The sequence below is a fragment of the Urocitellus parryii genome, chromosome 14 (assembly GCF_045843805.1).
Source record: "Urocitellus parryii isolate mUroPar1 chromosome 14, mUroPar1.hap1, whole genome shotgun sequence".
Lineage (NCBI taxonomy): Eukaryota > Metazoa > Chordata > Mammalia > Rodentia > Sciuridae > Urocitellus > Urocitellus parryii.
In genome coordinates, this window is record NC_135544.1 from 20648120 (window position 1) to 20665043 (window position 16924).

At 33.2% G+C, this 16924-nt stretch overlaps 1 protein-coding gene across 1 annotated transcript in view; it reads right to left on the reverse strand.

Annotated features, from left to right (window-relative positions):
• The window catches only part of Sgcz (sarcoglycan zeta), a 452049-nt gene that overhangs the window by 149023 nt on the left and 286102 nt on the right, over positions 1 to 16924 (reverse strand). The gene's annotated exons all lie outside the window — the stretch shown is intronic.

The following is a 16924-nucleotide window of genomic DNA, read 5'->3' on the forward strand; positions in this document are numbered from 1 at the left end:
TTTTGGTGAGGATTGCTATAACAGAGAATATAAATGTTAAGAGTCCTTTTCATACATATGATTAGTGAAACATCTGTGACAATTACCACAAAAACAAATGAAAAATGGGTCTGTCCTTGCAAAGAAGAGAAACATGTTTTGTTTTATTTCAATTAAGAGTTTCCTAGGACATTAAAGTTAAACTATTAATCACTAGGCTGGCACATTTCATTAAAAGGTGATGATGCATTGGACTTTGCACTCTGTAAACTTCTACCCTGTACTTTCCTGCTCTTCTGGGGATCCTCTGACCTGCTGGAGGATACTCAGGACAAAGTCAAAACCACACTGTGAAAGATAGTTCAGAATGTTAGCCTAGGTCTGGAAATTAATTTGACATTTTGAAAGAGCCAAGATTTTTGTCTCCAATAAGGGACAGGATAGAAAGAAATAAAACAGAAGACTTGTTACTTCTAATAAAATAAAAGCTGAAATTCTATTAGCTGATAAAAAAAAAACCATTCAAACTTCATTTAAATATTGTGAGGCTGAACTCTTACCCAGTTCATTCAATATCACATAAAATAATGTAAACTTTTTATTAGATCAATGTGATATTCTTCTGGTTAGTTTGCCTGTAATTGGAGAAAATGGGAATTAAATAACACTTTGTAGGTCTTAAAATACTTTAGACAAATTTTCTGAGCTTCAAGTATGAGAATTGTGTGTGGAATGTTAGAAAGAAATGAGAAATGGGCCAGTTTACAGCAACTATTCAAGAGCATGTCCTTGCCTTTTTCATGCTAGCAACCTTACTTTTAAAAATCATTAGACATTCTAAATTATGTAGCATAAATCCAAAAGCAGAGAGCATGTGTCTAACCTTACAGAATGTTCAATAAGGAGCTTAGCCATCACCATGTCATATATTTGGCTGTGTCTTCCATTTGATTTCAAAGTGTGTTAAAAGCCTACTTTGTTTACTTTAGTCATTTATGTTATGAAAACAGACTGCAATTTGTAACCTCCAGTGTATGGGCTTGAAACATTATTTACAATGCAAATGCATTTTTATTTATTTATTTATTTATAATTAATTTATTTATTTATATTTATTTTTCTTGGTTCTTTTGAGTTACAAGGATTCATCTTGACATAATTATAAAGGCATGGAATGTAATTCATTCTATTCAGCACCCAGTACTTCCTCCCTACTCTACTGATCTTTCTTTTTTCTTTTTTTTTTTTTTTAACTAGTGTCTTGTGGACTTTGGACTCTGTAAACTTCTACCCTGTACTTTCCTGCTCTTCTGGGGATCCTCTGACTTGCTGGAGGATACATGTGATAGTGAGGTTCACTGGGATATATTCATATATGTACATAGGCAAGGTATGTCAAATTCATTCCAGTATTCTTTTGTTATCTCCTTCCTCCTTCCCCTTCATTCCCTTTCTCTACTGCACTATTTTTTTTCTATTTTTAGCCCCCTCCACCTTATTTTGGAATAGTTTATGCATATCAGAGAAAATTTTCAATATATCACGACATTTCTCTAGTTATACCATAGGACAAATCTATACTTGGATTATTAGATAAGATACACAAATACATGTGGACCAACAGAAACGTTTAAGAAGGTGACAAATTCTATTGCTCCAGAAATCAAAAAAACAGTAGTTTTGCAAATGTGAAATTTCCCTAAATTCTTAATCTGCTGCATGTATTGCCCAGAATTAGATTCTCTTGTTTGTCTCTCTCTACTGTAGACAAAGAAGCTAATAAGCAAAAATATTAGAATGTACTTAGTAAAATATAAAATAGACAAATACTCTCATGTTCTCACTCACACGAGGCAGTTACAAACCTTGATTTCACAGAAGTAGACCACAGAAAAAATATCACTAGAATCTAGGAAGGGTAGTCAGGGAGAGGACAGAGGGTGACTAGGTAACAGATAGTAGAACACAATCAGGAGGAAGTAGTTCCAGCAAGCTGACTATAGTTTACAATAGTTTTTATACATTTCATAAATAATTGAAAAGAGGTGTACAAAGGTTCCCAACACGAATCATTGTGACATGATCATTGTGTATTGTATACAAGTATAGAATCATCATATCCCCTAAACATGTACAACTATGGTGCATCAATTTTAAAAGATTAAAAATACATAAAATAAAATAAATAAATAAAGGATTAAAAATAAAATGACGAGTTTTCTTTGATTATAAAGAAGAAAGAAAAGGAAAAGAGCTCCTATGTAAACAAACAGACAAAATGTTTTTCTGAGGGAAATCGATATTTTGATAGTTTATGTTCTTGTTATTAAAGAGCGACCTTACTGTAAATATTTCTTTGGAAGTCGAGGTCATATAGAACACCAATATTTTTCTACTGAAGGTCTATAATGAGCTTACTCCCTAAAGAAGTCTTTCAGAGCATAATATTTTATCAGCCTCTGTAAAACAACAAAAAGCCATTTGTGTTCATTTGGATCAATGCCAAGTATAAGCTCTTTGAGCTAACTAGATGTTTATAGTTATTGTTAAATTTACTTGTCAATAAATTGACCAAAGTGTCCTGTTGAGAATACCAATCTAGCAATTTATGCTGAAATAAAAGAATGACCTAACCATTCTCAAGTTGAGCGATCACTTTGGGATGGAATGACTTTCTACCAATAGCTCAATAAATTATCCTGTTTACTAGAGTACAGATTACCCCTTTAGAATATACAAAGAATATATTAGTAATGAACAGAATTTTAAGACCATTGGGGGACGTAAGTCCTAGTAGAAAAGCAAAAGTATAGTACAAAATTATTGAACTTTCAAAGTAAAAATATTCCCAAAAAAGTATTGAAAAAACTGTTGGAAAAATGAAGCATTAAAATAATTGTGACCTACTCAATTGTGCTTCAATTATGTGACACGTTGCTCCTTGGATGATCTCATGAGTACATGTAGTAAATGGCTATACCCAATGCCATTAAGTCAGTCTTTTTGTGTATGAACTTCAGATCTCTAGATTATATCAGAAGTCTTTTTTACAAAATATAGTCACAGGCTAAAAATTAAGAACCTACTGGTAAGCACAAATATTATAAAAAAGACATGGTTCTATTTTAGGTAAATTTTTCTTTCCTTAGCCATTATTTGAGTTGCCTCTTATTTTCAAATCTGCTCTGTACAAATGGTTGGCACTATCCATTACAGTATATACACTTCACAAAGGCAATATTGAGCATGTAGACTATAGAGTCAATTTCTAATTTTAATAAATTTAAATAATAACACCCACACTTAGCTAATAGCCACTGTATTGGAAGGCACAGGCATGCTTAGAACCATATAATTATTTTTTAAAACAAGTATGTCCTCTAATGTCTCTAATTAATTTTTTGTACTCTTTCTGAAGTTTTTATTCATCGTTATATTTTATTTTACAAAGAATAAACCACCATTTTTTTCAAATGACTATATCAATTCAATGCAGAGATTGTCTTCTATTTTTATCATTTTAATATTCCAAGGACTTTTAAACTATAAGAGAATGATATAGATAATTCCAGGGGAATTTTCATTGGGAGCAAATATTTCAAATGGAAAAAAAAAATCACTCTGCAGAAATATTTCAAAGCAGAAATTTTTTTTCTTGGGTTACATTTTTTTTTTACCTGTCATGTGACACATGATGAATAGACAAAATGTTGTAACTACAGAATTAGGAAAAAAGGTTTCTTTCAAACATATACAGCTATGCCATAGGCTAGTTTCTTTTCTTACATGCAGAAACTGTTTTTTTTTTATTGTGCATATTAATGATACAGAATAGATTTAATCATGGCAAATTCCCAGATACATAAAAAAATAATTTGACCAATTTAACTCCCAAATATTTCCCACATCCTTCCTTTTCCCCATAACTCTTTTCCTCTACCCAACTGTTCTCACTTTCATTGGATCCTTCTCTTTCCTGTAGATTTTTGTTGTTGTTGTTGTTGTTGTTTTCTCTATTTGTTAGTTTTTTAATTTTTTTCTCCCTGTAGCTTTCACATTTGAGAAAAAACAGGATACCTTCTTCTATGAATCTGTCTTGTTTAAATTATGGTTCCTAGTTCCATCAATTTTCCTGTGAATAAATAACTATATTTTTCCTGATAGCTAAATGAAACTCCACATTTTCTTTATCCATTCATCTGTTGACAGACACATAGAATGATTCTAAAACTTGGCTGTAGTGAATTGTGCTGCTACAAAAATAGCTATACATGCATCTTTAAAATATGCTGAATTTAATTCTTTTGGTTAAATGCCAAGGAGTAGTATAGCTGGTCATATGTTAGATCTATTTTTAGCTTTTTGAGGAATCTTTATAGTGATTCCTAAAGTGGCTATACTAATTTACAATCCATCCAACAGCACAAAGGAGTTCCATTTCCCCACATATCCTCACTGGCATTTATTTTTATTTGTATTGTTAATGAATGCCAGTCTGATTAAAGTGAGACAGAATCTCTCTACAGTTTTCATTTACATTTCTCTGATGGCAGAAGATGCTGAATTTTTTTTTTTCATATAATTGTTGGACATTCAGACTTCTTTTGGGAACTGTATGTATGTTCAGTTTATTTTCCCAATTATCAATTGAGTGATTTGTATTTTTAATGTTGAATTGTTTTTCATTCTTTATGTACTCTGGGTATTGTTACTCTTTCAGAGGAGTAGCTGGCAAAGATTTTCTTCCATCTGTCAGTTGTCCCTTTACTCTGTCAATTGTTTCCTTTGCTATGTAGAAACTTTTGAATTTGATGTCATCAAATTTATTGATCCTGAGCCAGAGGAGGCTTATTCAAGAAGTCCTGTTGGCTCCTATATGTTAAAGTATTTCCCTCTACTTTTTCTTCATTTTTTTTCCTAATAGCTGCAAAGTATATCTGTTCTTATATTTAGGTCTTTGACCCATTTTGAGTGTATATTTGTAAATAACAAGATATAGAAATATATATTTAATTTTAAAGCAAAAATATCTTGTTTACTGTAGTACTCCAGGTATTTTCTTATATTTAGTCTTTCCTTTTATATTGTAGTCCAATTTTACAGCTTCAAGAACCTTAAATTATTAGCACAAATATTGTTTATCATCATTACAGATATTATATGATATATGAGGATAAAACCTAAAATTTTAAAAATACCAATAATGATGCAAAAATCCCAGCTAGGGCTGGGGATGTGGCTCAAGCGGTAGTGCATTCGCCTGGCATGCTCAGGGTGCTGGGTTTGATCCTCAGCACCACATAAAAATAAAATAAACATGTTGTGTCCACCGAAAACTAAAAAATAAATATTAAAAATTCTCTCTCTCTCTCTCTCTCTCTCTCTCTTTCAAAAAAAAATCCCAGCTAAAGGGATTTTCAAATAATTTTTCAGAAAATAAAAACCATAGGACTTTCCAATTTAGAAAAATTAAGATGTGAAAGGCATGATCTTGTACATTTAAGTACTCACTGGTTCACAAAAACTAAGAAAACACAGGTGAAAACTGAGAAATCCCCTATCATCATATCTTATACTAACACTTGTCTATATTTTAAACTGGCTTTTCCTTCATTTTTAGTGCATTTGTTTCAATGAAATATCAAATTTAGTCTATTTAAAATTGGTCAAATGTAGCATTTCAAAATAAATAAACTCATATTCATATAAAATAAACATACAGTCTGATATACTTTTACTTGAATTTTTTAAAAAATATATTGTTTTTTAATATTCATTCATATTTATTAAAGTTTCAGTGTTAATACCTCTCATGGTACTTAAAATTTGTAGTGAGAAATACAGTGACAAATTATGGAAACAAAGTACAATACTGGAAGTGGTGTAGATGATATATGTAAAAGGTATGTCTGTGTGTTTTTGTATCTGTGTATAAATACATAATTTCTGCATTACCTTTAAATTTTCTCTATACAGCTTTCTTTCTTTTTTCTTTTTTTAAATTTTTTGCTCTACTGGGAAGAATTGGTATTCTACTACTGAATTATATCTAGAAACCTCTCCCGTTTTTTAACAAATTTTAAATTTTTATTTCATTTGTTCTTTTCAGTTATACATGACAGTAGAGTCTATTTTGACATATTTATATAAACATGGAGTATGTCTTATTCTAATTAGGATCCCTGTTTTATGGATGTACACAATGGTGAGATCCACTGTGGTGGATTCATATATGTACATAGGAAAGTTATGTCAGATCATTCTACTGTCTTTCTTATATCTGTCTCCCCTCCCTTCTCTCCATTCCACTTTGTCTAATCTACTGAACATCTATTCTTTACCTCCTCCAACTTTACTCATAAAAGGAAGGATCTGGAGACTATCATGCTAAGTGTAATTTGCCAATCCTCCAAAACCAAAGGTCAAATGTTCCCTTTTTTAACAAATTTTGAGACATGGTCTCATTAAGTTGCCAAGGAGGTTGGCCTTGAACTTGAGATCCTTCTGGCTCAGCTTACTGACTCCCTGGGAGTCTAGGTTTATTGCCACCATAAGCAGTTTTGTATGTAACTTTCAAGATTTTAAGCTAAAATCTGGTTGGTGTTCAAATAGTTGATGCTTGTTATATTCAATATAACCCAGGAGAAAGTTATTGTACTCACTAACAATTCAAAGATAATTTTTTAAAGCATTTTGGCTAATCAAAGTTGGAGCTAGTATTTTAACAAGTTTGAATTAATTTCATTTGTAAAATTGAGAAATTTTATTTCTATCTTGCTTTTCAATTATCTTAACAGAAAAAAATTTACTTTATAGTCTTTTATATCATTTAAACCTGAGAAAATCATGAAAAAAATTATTAAATTGGTATTGTATATAAATTTGTACTTATTTTTATTGCACATTTATTAAACAGTAGTTACATAATTTAATTATCGTGGACAGGAAACATGCTCATTTGTGTGTGATCATCCCTATGAAACCCAGGGACCCTCTACAACTGGCAATATCCTCAGTCCCTTTTACAAAACTTATATTCTGAGACACAGTCTTGCTAAATTACCCAGGTTGGCCTTGAACTTTCTATTCTCCCTTCTCAGCCTCCTGGGTAGTGGGGATGACAGACATGTACTAATGTGCCTGGTAAACATCATCCTTTGAAAGCTTGAAGAATATTCAGTAATGTATTGGAATACAGCATCTTGTCTACAAACTAATGGGAAAAATCTGCAAAATTAATTCAAATAGAACTATTTATTTCAATTATTAAATATATATCTTAAGTATAATTATATTTTATCCTATAAATAGAAAATTGAAATGTACAAAAGATAATCATAATTGCACATAATCTGTTATTAACACAATTATGAGCATTTGTGATTATATATTTTCTGCTAATACACAGTCACAGATTTTGTGCTTTCTTTTTTATAAAGATAGGACGATTCTGTATTAGAGATCAATTTAAGCTTTTACCATAGCGTTTTATTATAAGCACATTTATATTTCAACTATTATTTGAGAATATAATTTTAATGGATCGAATATGTTTTGTCAAAAGCTGTTAATTTATTCAATAATTCTGTTTTAGGGTCTTAGGGATTCCCCCTCTCTTGTTCATCTTCTCATCTCTGTGCAAAGTACCTGACAAGAACAACTTAGAGGAGGAAAAGTTACTTTGCACTCATGGTTTCAGAGGTTCAGTCCACAGAAAACCAACTTCACTGCTCTGGGCTTGAAGTGAGGCAGAACATAATGCTAAAGGGCATGACAGAGGAAGGTGGTTCAGCTTGTGGTAGCCAGGAAGCAAAGAGAACAAGGCACACCCCCCAATGACCCTCTTCCTCTAGCCTCATGCTTCCTGCCTGCCATTATCACTCAGTACAGTAGTCCTTTCAATTTATCAATCCATCAAATGGATTAAACCACTGAGTAGGTTACAGCTCTCATCATCTAATCAGAAGCCTTTAGGAGATATCTCTTATGCAAACCATGATATCCACCTTTTTTCTATTAGAGGTCATGCTGATACAAATATTCTTGAACTTTCATCATTGTATAAATCTCTAATTCCTAATTAAATATTTCCAGAAAAAGAATCCCATGGGTTGACTTATCTTCATACTTTCTTTAATTATTACTAAAATAGGCATTGAACCAGCAATACCAGCATTCCTCAGAAGATAATCCTGAAGTACTGCATATTTGCAGAACTCACAATGAGTCCTCTATTCACACTCCCTAGCCCAGTTGTACATTCTGTTTTCAATTATTAGATGATCACTATTACCCAGATTGTCTTTGGCTCATTGATTTCTGAAGCAGAAGTTTCTGATGGTAGTGGGGAGAGTTGTCTAAGTAAAATTTCAGATGACATAACATGAATGGGAAGTCATCTGACTGGAAACACTCAGAGAGACTGGGGTCAGACAGGGAATCCACTAAGATATGACTACATCCAGTTTTTTGCTTGGATATCCCTTATAGTTTTGAAAGAGAATATATATCCTCATATTCTCTGTTATTAAAATATTTAATAACAATTTAGTAAGTTTTCTAATTCATGAGGGTGAAAAAAAGAACATTTCATAAAGTGAAAAAAGATGAAGATTAGATGTAAATGGAATAAATATTTGATGCTGATTTCATAGAAATCAAACTTTCTTACTGAAATAAAGATTAAATCTGAAAGATATCATGTAAAATTGTTATGCATAAGTTCTTATTCTCAAATGTATTTTGTAAAAACTTGATGGTACAGAGACATATTGAAGTTAAAATTAATTTGTATTGTTTCCATTGTCCTGAATCTGGAAAATTCTAACAAATGATCCCAAACTTCAGGCTAAACAGAAACAAGTATTACAAAACACCAGAAGCAACATGGTGCCCTGGTTAATGAACTCTAAATGTTTTCCAATAGGGCTAGTGATATAGCTCAGTGGTAGAGCACTTGTCTAGCATGTGCACAGACTTGGGTTCAATCCACAGCACCACAAAAAATAAAATAAAAAAAGAAAGAAGTTTATCTAAAACAATATTTCAAATTATCTCTTTGCTCACTGAACAATGGGTTTTAATATCCTTGGTTGTTACATCAGCAAAGATTGGGTTGTGTCAAGACTTACATGTTTCTTTTGAAAAATAGAAATAAAGACTATTGTGAACATAAGTTTTATAAGGCAGTTTCCTAAGAAATAATGTATGGGTGTTGACTGTGAATGTGGAGATTTTAAAATGAGTTTTTTTCTCTAGTCTGAAAACTTTTAGATGAAGTGAATTTAATTTGTTATTAATTGAGTCATATAAATTAGTAAAAGTGGTCTTTAATATATGATGTTTAAAGTTCTCTCTGCTAAGACATGTACATACATTAATATCTTGCAAGTTGAGGAAAAAATACACTTTTGAATGGATGGCTCATTTGATCAAAACCAGGTGTTTAAAAATAGTATTCCACTTGAGGTTGATTCTAAAATTGCAATTTTGACTTAAGTATTTGACCAAACCTAAGACTCATGTCACTGTTACAACCCAGCATATCTTCTAATTTCTTACAGGTTTGTGCCATTTGTGAACTAAATTTTTCCTGATTCTCTTCTGTGGATGAATCAGATAGTCTGCCCTGTTTCTCTGTGATTTAAACATCCTGACTTGCTCTCCATTCACTTCCTTTCCCTCCCCAAACCTCAGCTATCCATGTTATGACCCAGATTCACATCTTCATAAAAGCGTCCTAGAAGCACCTGAACCACTGCTGCTACAAATCTCCATCCCAATTTTGCATTTTTTCCTTTATGAATATGACTTCGAGAAGCCAAAGCTGAACATTTCAGTTTTCATGAACATAGTGGTGATATGCTTGTATTCACTTATGCATACCTCAAAGAAAATATTGGTAGCTGAATTACATCCATTCCATTTTACCTAGGGTGACTACCCACAGTTTTCCTAGACGTGTCCCATTTTGCACTATTTTTCCCTTGCAATCACCAATTTTCTTGTAAAAGTTTAGCTGGCAGGGCTGGAGTTGATACCTGATTTGTAGCAATTGGAAATTTCTATGTGGTCAATTATCCCACCTTGGCCTATTTCAAGCTACCAATATGAGGTCACTGGACTTAGAGTTACAAATGGAGGCATGTAATCTTCTCCGGCCAGCCCCCAAGGGTGGGCTCTTGTTCTCCACTATAGTAGTAGCAGGTGCTCTTTCAAACTTAAACAAGTCCTGGTTTGGAGAACAAATTACAGTATGTTTGTTCTGACTTTAAGCAACTGGCTGTTTCTGCAGTCGTAGGGAAAGACTCGATGTTTACTTGAGAATATTAATTCCAAATCCATAATATTGGAGAACAGCTTGTTATAACCTCAGCTTTGACCTGTGTCAGATAGAAAAAGCTGTGGTAGAAATCCAATTTTACATTTCAATGGTTATATCTTGACTTGTAACCTGAGTTCTAAGTGGAAATTTTTGTTTCAGAAATCACTGAGATAAACTCTTAGATAGAAGAGATGAAGACAAACTGTTTTTATGTTTTTTTTCCTTTCAGTGTCAACATAAATATACCAGCCTGAACATTAAATTAAAATAAATAGAGTTAACATCATAGGAAAATAAATATGGTACATAATTTCACAATTTTATTGGTGGAATATTTTGATCATCAATCAATGATGATCAAAATATTAATCCTGAAGGGCTTTTCCTCAAAGGCAATAATTTATTAAGTGTTTCATTTTAAATAGTTACAAAAAAATATTCATCAAGAGGTTAGCAACAATTTAAATTAAAATAATAGGAGATGATTTCTCCTCTTTATTATTCTCCTTATAACTTAGCTTTTGATTTGGTGCTATTTTAATTATAATAAATCTTATTATACTTTGAAAATGACTTACTATTTCCTACTTTTATATTCCAGTAAACTGTCTCTCATTTTGAAATGAGAAAGATGTCTTGCTTTTCTCTCTACCTCTCTGAAATGACTTTCTTATGCCATTCATTTTTCCCACAAGAGCCCCCAAAATGGGTAGCCAATTGAGTCCTCACCCTCTCCCAAGACATGCAAAAAAAGGTATTTCTCATCTAATCTCCATGTGGGTTCCCCAATTCTGTAACATTTAAATTCAGATTTTTATTACCATCAAAATGTCAGTCTACGCTACTACTCTGCCCTCAATCCATATGTTTAGTGATTGAAAATTTTTGCATATTGCATCTTGACTCTTCAATCAGGATAATCCAGAGATAAAGGATGATGTACATTAAAACTCAATACTATATTGTATTGGACAAATTCTTTCACCAACCTTCCTTAACAAAGGAAAGAAACACAGGCAATATCAAATGCAACCTGAATATTAAGTGCAGAAACTAATGAGCATTGTAATAACCTCTCAAGGGATGTATAACAAAATATTTTATTTAATATTTTACTGAGCTCAAAAACATGGTGACTTAATCACCCCAGTGTCTTAGAAATTTGAAATATGTTAAAATTGTTTTTGTTGTTTAACACACACACACAAAAAGGAATTATTTTTAGCAAACAGGCTTCCAAATTTCTAACAAGCAAACACTTAGACAGATGGCCTTCCTCCCTCCTGATGCTATTTGTTAGAAACAGGCTTCGGGCTAAAATTCTTCAGGGTATCTCTCTTTTATTAAATCCTGTCCTAAATATATTCCAATATTTTAAAATGCGCATGTTTCTTAAGGCCTCATTTGCATATGTTAAAATTGAGCTTTGGGCACACAGTTTCTTATGCTGTTGTTTCAAATTGTAGTAGAGTAAATCTTATCCCAAACATTTGACAGAAAGTGTGGAAGATAACAGAAGACGTATTCTGACCTCAGCTAAAGAATCCACTAGAAATTTCAAGTGAATCCAACACCTGACAGTATTTCAGCATTCATAAGGTTAATAATTAATTCTACAGAGATGAAGGAGACAGTTGTTTTACATAAATATTTCATCTTATAAAATATTAAACTATGCACAAGCCATGGTTTCAAACTCTGATGGACTTTAACTAGAAATGTCTGACAAGGCCAAATAGGGCTTGATTTCAGAGCACAGGCTTGGATTATTAAAAATGAAAAACTTTGTACACTAATGTTCTGTTAGTTGTTTTTTTCTAGTGTTACCAAGGTGTAGTAAGGTTTCTCTTAGTTTACTAGCCATATTAGTATATAGGACAATTTCTTTCAAAATGTATTCCAAATACTGTTTTATTTTAAGTGGTAGTCTGTTAAACATTTCTTTCAACACCCTTAAATATGACCTTTCTTAATGCATTTAAAAAATCACTGGTTGTAATTATGTGATTTTAGAACACTGAAATAGAACACACTTTTATTAAAACTGTAACAGCTATAATAATAATGATCTGTGCATTGCATGAAGTCAAAACTGTGGCCATAAACTCATTAGCTACTTAGCCTTTTGGCAAACTCATTTCTCTCTTAGGTTTGCCCATTCCTTAATGTTTATTAAGCAAATAAAATATAACAGAAATATTTTTTATCTGATACTCAGAATTTTAGAAGCCAATACAAAAGTCTAAGTGATGTTAGACCAGGGTGGGAGTGATTTCTTTTATGTTCTGTGAGACACATTACATAGGGTGGCAAACCCTGTGCCTCTCGTTGAATAGATCAGAACTAAGAGCTTGGTCTCCTGACCCTTAGTTGATTTTTAGTTAAGGAAACACCCATCCAACATTTTCACATTTCCAAATTGTAAGCTTTGTCATCAGCATGGAAAACTCTAAACCCATAAGCTCTCAAGCTCCATTGCCTGTTAATGCACTTAGTAGGAAAACTTTTTCCCTGTCCCTTTGGAGAAAATGTAGTCAAAGCTCAGTTTGTTTTCTGGGTAGTCCCAGGAAATGAAAAGTTGTTCTTTATAATAATTAATGTAAAATCTAATGGACCATTCAAAAATGGTACATCTATCCCCTTCTCTCTCACTGTTCCCGGATGACACTCAATGTCTTCACACTGAAAGGGTGCATGCCATTACCTTTCTCTCATTGCTCACCATTTCCACTATTACTCATCCTTCTCTCAGTATCAGAATATGTGGATGTTTGGAAGAGACATAAAGGACAGGGGAACACTGAATTTACTAACATTGTCCTGAGCCAGAGTTAACACTCTATACTCAAGATGTGTATCTAGAGGTGACTCTTGACTTTTCCAAAAAGACTTCTTATTTCCTGGATTCACTGAAGACACTGCCAACTTCTGGGGATTCCTCCCCTGCAGCATGCTTTAGACAGTGGAATGTTTCTCTTCTAGTTGATGGCTGAACTGTTTTCTTACCTTGGGAACCCCAGGGTCCACACTGTAGGACTGACTTTACCCATATTGAGATGGCCTACTTGTGGAGAACAGGTTCAAGGAAAACACTCAGCATTTTTGGTCTGCTAAACTCCAGGAATGAAAGTTTTCCCAGTGTGCTAAACTCTCTCCTTTTATTTATTTATTTATTTAGTTTACTTTATTTTACTTATTTATTTTTATGTGGTGCTGAGGATCAAACCCAGGGCCTTGCATGTGCTAGGCGAGTGCTCTACCACTGAGCCACAACCCCAGCCCCAAACTCTCTCCTTTTAAACCATTCAGGCCAAATCAACAATGGTTGGCAATGTCTCTCAAGTCCTAAGGGACAGATATCACATCCTACATTTGGAAGGATTGATGCTTCTGTTCCTGTGTTATAGCTGGGCATGCTTCTCCCTTCGAGGACAGCAAGGCACACATATGTGAAAATCTTTCTCTAAAAATTATCTACTAAAAATCCCTTGCCTGTCTATCCTTAGCTTGGAAGAACATTAAGAATAGTATTAAGGCTGGGTTGTGGCTCAGAGGTGTGTGTGAGGCACTGGGTTAGATCCTTAGCACCACATAAAAATACAATAAAGATATTGTGTCCACCTATAACTAAAAAATAAATGTTTTAAGAAAAATAATAGTATTAATTGTTTTCTAATGCCTCTTTTGCAAGTTCTGCATGACAGTTTCTTATCCTACTTTTGAATGTGATATTTATCTGAGCCTTAACTGAAAGTGTGATTAAAACAATTCAACTTCCTCACCTTGTGACCTATTCTCAGGGATTTTGCAGCATTCATTTTTGCATTCCACGTGCTCAGTTCAGTGATTGAAAAAAAAAGCAGATATTAAATAACTAGTCTTCTTTGTAACTCATTGAAGTGTTTGTTAATTTAAAACCTATTGCATATATTCTGAGAAAGGATTTATTCCTCTCCCTTAAGTTCAAATATTTCACCAAATGTTAATAAGCTTACATCATGTCTTTCACTGGATTCTGCCTCCTCGGCACATTTTCTATACTTATTTCACATGACATTTGAAAACTCCATTCATATACAGTCAATATATAACTTGTAATTATTTTTTACATATCTATCTTTTCAGCTTAACTGAAGGTAGTCCCATTTTGATTGATCAATAAATGGATGATTGCAAAAATCAATGAATTAAAACATCACTAAATTGCTATTATGCTGATGGCAGGAAAAAAAAACAACATCTACTATTTAACATGTGGAACATGGGAAGAATGCAATGGAAGAGGGAGAATGCAATGGAAGGATCAGCTGAGTAAATTATGTAAGATTATTAGATCCACTGATTTGCTAAGAGTGTAACAGTCACTAACCTACTACAACATCCAGGAAGTCTGCTTCTAGCTAGTTAAGCCTCTACTGTTTTCAGTCCAACTACAGTGAACAAAGTGATTTCAAAGAAAAAGTATGCAGGAAGTCACGCTATGAGACTTTGGATGTATATGATTCTTCTAGCAATTGCTTTCACTTACTATACTCATGTCAAGTTGAAAAAGAGAAAAAAAGGAAAAGATTGTGACTTTCAGGGGTTTCTACATTCTCTAGATTGCTATCTCCCAAACACTCTGCATTCTGCCAATGAGATAGGCATAAGAATCTTTCTGGTAAACAGCTGAATCTACTTCTAAATGTCATTCCAAATATTTGGGTCACTAAGAGTTGCAGCACCCCTTAACATTTCATAAAAAGAGGCTTGTATTCTGTGGGGATCTACCTTTACATGGGACTTTGTGTTTGTGATATGCACACATTTGTACACAAAAACTCCTGAGAAATATCTTTAATAATCACCAAGGTAGTTCTAAATTATCATTCTCAGAAAGCCTAGTAATTCCTATCACAAATGCCTTAGAATGCCGTGTCTCTTTCCTGAGAAATTAATGTGTTAAAGAAATGTCTCTGGCTCTTGGTCTTAGACATTTAATGGAGAAATATCTCTGCCAAATGAAATAATAGGAAGATATTACTCCACTTCTGGTCTTGTTATATAATTCAACTTTAATCGTCATTTTAGGTTGAATTATCTACAAATCAGAGCCTGAGATAAAAGCTCATGCACTACCATTTTATTAAGGAGTGAAATGAATCCCTAGGGGGCAGGAGGAGTGCAAAGAGGTGGTGAGTTCACCTTTGGTTACTTTTGAGAATCAAGATAAAGAACATCTCTAAAGCATAACATTCATAAACTTTACAAAATATCAAAGCAATTTAGAATTCACCTGTACCACAATTGTAGATAGCCAGATACCAAAAATTGAAAGATACTGGACTACAGAATACCACAGCAATGTGCATGCAAATTTTGAGCTCTCTAGAGCAAACTACCTCCCCCACCAACCTAAATTTTATTTTAACTTATTTTGTAATAAAAAGAATAAGGATATATGACAGGAGACTGGATTAGATAACTCCATAAATCTCTCTAATCTCTTCACAACAGAAATAAATTCGGAGTCTATTAACAACAATAACACAGATGCACCAGCAATCTTTAACTAACTACACCCTCTATTATCGTGCTACAGTGTTCAGTAGCTGCCTTCCCTGCACAACTACTGGCAGATTCAAATATGGTCCATTATCCCAAGATGATGGTAGATGAAGCTCAATCCTAGTGTCTCCAAAATAGACTCACAGTCTCTTGTTATTAGTTCTTAGAGAAAATAAAGATCAACTAATCCTCTTTAAAAAACTCATTCTGGTTTTTTTTTTAGTACTGAGGATTGAATCCAGGGGTGCTGAAACACTGAGCCATATCCTCACCCTTTTTTATTTTTTATTTTGTGCCAGGATCTCACTAAGTCGCATAGGGTCTCACTAAATTGCTGAGATTGGCCTTGAAATTGCAATCCTTCTGACTCATACCCCCACATTTCTGGGATTACAGGTGTGTGCCACCACATTCAGCTAATTTATTCGCTAATTTAAGCTTTTAACTAATATTTTTTGAAGAGAGGTTACCAGGGATTGAACTCAGTGGCACCTAACCGCTGGACTACATCCCCAGTCCTATTTTGTATTTTATTTAGAGACAAGTTCTCACTGAGTTGCTTAGCACTTGAGGCTGGCTTTGTATTCACAATCCTCCTGTCTCAGACTCCCAAAACACTGGGATTACAGGTGTGTGCCACTGTGCCCAGCTTAACTAACATTTTGATTTTAGGTCTAAGTGAGAAAAAGTCATCAGCTCTGAGGCTTTGCTCAACTCATTTTCATTTTGACCATATTTTTAAATGGCAGGAGTCAAATATAGATTTCTTTCTGAGCCATATGGTTTGGGATTATGTTCAAATGAGATTAAATTTGAATTAGGAGGCAAAAAAACTCTAATCCAGTTTTACAAGTGTAAGTAGCTGACTGTACACAGAATCTTCCATTGTTGTCAGCTCTAATGACATAATAATGGATGAGAAACATAATTATTTTATTTAGAATCCACAGAAACAAACAATTTCTGTGTTCTAATATGACAAAATATAGACAGCATCATTTTAATCGCCTTACATGTGAAAATAGATAAGAATATGAATCTCAATAGCATGTATACTACAGCAGAATAGAACAG